The sequence below is a fragment of the Ambystoma mexicanum genome, chromosome 1p (genome assembly GCF_040938575.1).
Source record: "Ambystoma mexicanum isolate Mex_15411 chromosome 1p, UKY_AmexF1_1, whole genome shotgun sequence".
Classification (NCBI taxonomy): domain Eukaryota; kingdom Metazoa; phylum Chordata; class Amphibia; order Caudata; family Ambystomatidae; genus Ambystoma; species Ambystoma mexicanum.
Genome location: NC_090921.1, coordinates 235273285 through 235278423, shown reverse-complemented (window position 1 = coordinate 235278423; position 5139 = coordinate 235273285). Strand labels below are relative to the sequence as shown.

At 45.0% G+C, this 5139-nt stretch overlaps 1 non-coding gene across 1 annotated transcript; it reads left to right on the top strand.

The window, feature by feature from the left end:
• Positions 1 to 2081: 2081 nt before the first annotated feature.
• Positions 2082 to 2163, top strand: TRNAS-UGA (transfer RNA serine (anticodon UGA)). Its single transcript has one exon. It is a non-coding gene; the product is annotated as a tRNA-Ser (tRNA).
• Positions 2164 to 5139: the final 2976 nt, after the last annotated feature.

The window sequence follows — 5139 nt, the reverse complement described above, 5'->3', positions numbered from 1 at the left end:
GGTGCTGGTCGACGATGCCACCAGGTATCCTGAGGCCATCCCATTAAAAACTGTGACTGCCAAGTCAGTTGCAAAAGCTTTGCTTGGCATCTTTACTAGGGTTGGCTTCCCTAAAAGAAGTTGTGTCTGACAGAGGCAGCAACTTTATGTCCAAGTATATGCAGGCCATGTTGAAGGAGTGTAGGGTCAATTATAAGTTTTCCTCTGCATATCACCCACAGACCAATGGCGTAGTGGAACGGTTTAACCGGACCTTGAAGAGCATGATTGGGGTTCTGGAAAAACCCCAAAGAAGAAAATGGGATCTTCTGTTACCATGCTTACTGTTTGCCTACAGAGAGGTACCACAAGAGGGTGTCGGCTTCAGCCCCTTTAAACTTCTGTTTGGTCACCCTGTAAGGGGAACCTTAGCCATAGTCAAGGAGGGATGGGAGATGTCCACTCCCCCCATAAAAAATGTCAGCACTCGAATGCGAGTCCTGAGAACGTAATCACCAAGGCTGTCCATCGTTATTTAAAGAGCAGGTTCCCTGCATGCCCGGAACCATGGCGCCGCTGCCCCAAAATGTAGGTGCAAAACATGTCCGATACTTTGGTTGTGAGATATTACGTACCCGGCATGCCCAAAGCAACCACAACATGCATACCATTTACACCATGTGAATCCTCCCAATCACAGGCCTCGCTGGCTAAACGGCAAACAAATGAGAAAACATTACCGCCCCAAAATGCCAGCCCAAAAACGCCAGCCTCATTGGGGAAGTGCTTGGAAGTGCCTGTCCGCTGGAGAAACTGCTTTCTTTCATTTACACATACATTTTGTGAATCACGTGACTTGGCTATTAGCCCCTCCTACTTACCCAGTATCCCTACTTAAGGCACGGGCCGTGCGCATTTTCACGCGCGCATTGGGGAAGTCCTTGGAAGTGCCTGTCGGCTGGATACACCAGCCCCTTGCACAAAAGGTCACACGACTGATGGCTAGCTCAATGTGGCAAGGCAACCCAATGGCCCGTTAAGACGTGCCCCACGATCGCACATATGGATAACATTAAGTGGCAACATTCTTGCTTGCATTCTGCCACTTTGGTTTTAAATAGCGCTGGCTGTAAGTTAAGCCCTAGCCTGCTCAAAGCTGTGCGCTCTGCGATTAACACCCCACTCTACACCAAAGTCAAAGTGAGCCCTCTACTCGCTGTGCTATCTGACCGGCTCTCTCCCTCACCATTACCTTCTCACTCTCTCCTTGTACCGCGACGACGCTCCTTACGGACAGGAACCGAAAACCTGCCTGCTGGAACACTGGGCTTCTCCATCACGAACACTGGGCTTCTTTCTCCAACACAAACACTGGAACATCGGCGCTGTAACATCAGCAAAACGAAAATCCTTCCTACTGTGGCGGGCGTCCTTCTGCTGAGGGGTGGATGCTTCCTGCAGCAGTAAGCCCGTCGCTTAAATGGGGCGTGGCATGTCCCCTTTCTTTGTTGCCCTTCGTGGGCTTTCCCAGCGCTTTGGCTCGCTTCGCCGTATCCCTCCCCCTTACCCAGGGAGGAGGACCCTGCCTGAGTTATCGGGGTGCCTCCTCCATTTTTTTTCTTTCTGTCGTCACCTTCAAGCTGTCAGCAAGATAAAGAACGATATGTGTGTAACATTAGAGCACGAGCAGGCAGCCATCCAACTCTACTTCTGTCTCCGTCTTGTGTGTGCTAATCCACCTTCATTGTGGGTGGCCATATCAACAGCATTAGTCGTGTACATATACAGCAGGAGCAGATTTCCCATTCCCTGTCAAGGGCAAGTCTCTTGACCAGATTCCGGGAAAAGAAGGAGTGACCTTGGTGTGGGTAACGGTGATCGCCCTGAGAATGTGCTCCTGTAACATTGTTTGACAATGTCCATGAGCTACAGATCAAAGCTATAATGTCTCCATCATTGTTGAAAACCACGAGTGAATAAAAGTAATGTTGGTAATATCTTGACTGTGTGACGTGTACTCTGCATGCACAACTTTAAAAATAACTTTTCAGCCAAACTGACCTCTGATGCAGTGTCATAATGCCAGGTAATCATCACGTTCGGTAGTCGTGGCCGAGCGGTTAAGGCGATAGACTTGAAATCTATTGGGGTTTCCCCGCGCAGGTTCGAATCCTGCCGACTACGCGTCATTGTTTTTTGTTGGAATTTCAAGTTTTCAATGAAAACCTATAAGTGATGTAGAAATGCAACACTGAAATTTGTATCGCAATGTAACAACCATCTTCCACTTGAATTTTTTGCTTTGGGGCTTAAATGGCTACTTTTGTTTTCTGACTGTTACAACTTTTTAATGAACCAAAACCAGCCCATCCGAACGAGTGCGTGAAACGGCAAAATGAACATGTACGGCTTCAGGGCGCTTCTGTTACTGAAATAAGGGGGCTGGGCTAGTTCCTATGATGAGACGGAGCCGCAAAGTGACACCGAGAAGAGACAGATCCAGAGAAAAAGCAGCCAATGCCGCGCGACCAGCACAAGAGGATGGTGAGATGTACAGGTTCTTGTGCAGAGTAAGCAAGACGGCGCAGCCAGAAGCAGGCGCTACAAAGAACTTTCTGGAATTAACATGTAGGAACTGCTTCAATGTTTATTAAACAGCTGTGTTACTCTGTACCCACATTATAAACAAAAGTGCAGAGCTTTCGGTAAACATCCTTTTTTTAAAAAGAATTCCGCGATATACTCCCAGCTCACATGGACATCAACTACACCTTCCGCAGCGTAACAAGAATGGATCAAGGAGAGCTGAAACAGCATGTAGCAAGTGGCGCTGTGGCTTAGATGGTTAAAGCGCCTGTCTAGTAAACAGGAGATCCTGAGTTCGAATCTCAGCAGTGCCTGCTTCTTTTAAAGCACTCTTTAGAACACACTGAAGACATTGCATTTCCAACTAAGCTGGATCGGTGCTGGTTAAGGACCCATAACTCCTTTTAGTCAAAGGCTTTGATTAAGAGTTGTAGTTGATCATACGAATATGGGGAAGCAGTTTCTAGGAAGACATTCTAGAATGCACCCCCTTATAGGAACCCCCCACATACAATTGCCTTATTTTTAATTGAATGACACTCAAATATCAATAACTGTAACCGAGATCCTCAGGCCGACCCAGTCATTAACATTTTTATATTTTTGTATGGTGAGCAGTTTTAACAAAGAAAATGTGTTCACTATCCAGAAGCCATGGTGTGAGTCTTACAATACCACACTAAAGGCTAGTAAGAGGCTAACTGAATCCCTACTTTGTCAGATAAGGTACAATGAGAGTAAATGATTTCCCGAGGATCACACACTTTGGTTAAATGGTGATGCCAGGATTTGACTCCAGTCTTCACTCAACTCAATTTGATAGAGGTAATTTTTTTAATGGGTTACTATAACATCCTCCTCTGGGTTTTACAACTGAAGTATGGCGATTAAAAGATACGGAAGAACGAGGACATGCGTACTATGATCACCTGCTTGTAGTCTTTATTTTATACAGCAAGACACCTGTTTAGCTGTGTCCCATTTGTTATCCTCCATCGTTTAGACTTTGCAAGGCACATCCCACTAACATTAGTCACTCCCATTAACCTACCACTGCTGTACATGCAGCCATCTAGCTCAAATCGCTTTAATTTTATATCCTCTGATGCAACATAAATGGCCAACATGTATTGAACAGACCCTGGGTCACCCAGTTTCTCTGTTTGTCTATTTGCAAAAAAGGCAAAGCAAATTAAATAAATAATAATAAACACGAACAGAGCTTCTTCAGTCTTAGCTCAGAACTTTGTCTTTGAACTCTGGCTGGGAACAGCTCACCCTGCTCCCACAAAGCACATATGCCAGCAGGCCACTGTTCACTTTGCCTGCCACAAGAAAGGATCCCGAGAGTAAAAGACAATTGCGTGCTCATAAAACATTGTACATGCCATGAGAATTGGTATAGCAGAATAAAGTCTGATAGCCCACAGACTACTTTCATTTAATTTATTACAGTTACACATAGGCCCATCCAATTTATGTAGCTTTTTAATTGAGCAATATATAGTCAGAGTATGACCGCATCAAACAGCCATGTCGATATACACAGGTCTATACAAATACACATTTTCTGACGGAGTTACACCCATGGGTTGATCCTTTGGATTCATCAATGACAGAATAAGTTACTTACATAGTACTCCTAGTCCATAGTGTCTATTCCTCCATACTTTCGGTATATTCCATTCTATGGGGATGGAACTAGAATGTTTTTTTCTGCACTAAAATATAGTCCTTTTTTACTTTTACATGAAGGCCGGCGCATGCATGGCATTGGCCATGCATCCCCATGTCCCTATGTCCCGCTCTTGGCTTCATCCCATAGTCCTTTTCCAACTCCTGAGCTTGGTCCCTGACACACGGCTAAGCCGGTTTTAGGAGGGAAGATGGGCAGGCATCTGGAGGAAAGGGGACTATCGACTAGGAGTACAGTAGTCACTATTATGAGCAACCATTTCTTATTCCTATGTCCTGTCCCCTTTACTCCATACTTTTGAGAGTTTGCCAAGCACTGAGTTACGTGGGTATGGATGGTCATAACACCCGGATTAGTTCAATATGTTTTGAGGACCGATATTTCAAATTGAGCTTCAGATCTCAAGCTAAGATCCAATTAATAATGTCTAAAGAATGCCAATTGAGTAGCCCACGTTCTGGCACTTTTGATTCACAGAACATGTCCATGGAAAGTGACCAAAGGTGCGTTGGCTCTCATATGGTGATCATGGAGCGCGTTCGGTTGAGTTAATGCCCGGATCGAGTAGTTTGCCAATATACATGAGACATATCATGCCAAAATACATGAGACGGTCTATCTCAATATGATGGTCCTGGACAACTGAGAGCCCTTGTTGCAGTTTCCGAGCATCATAAAGAGTAAAGGTTGTGAACTCTTTTTCTCTAACCAGATAGAATGTTAGGGCCCTTTTTACTTCCAGGCAGCGAAGCACTCTTCTCATCTCCAAAGATAGGTGAGGAAAGAAAACCAGGCGTTTAATTTCTTAATTAGAACGCAAATCTTAAATTACTTTGGACAAAAAGGATGGCAAGGAATACACCTCAGACGGGATAAAT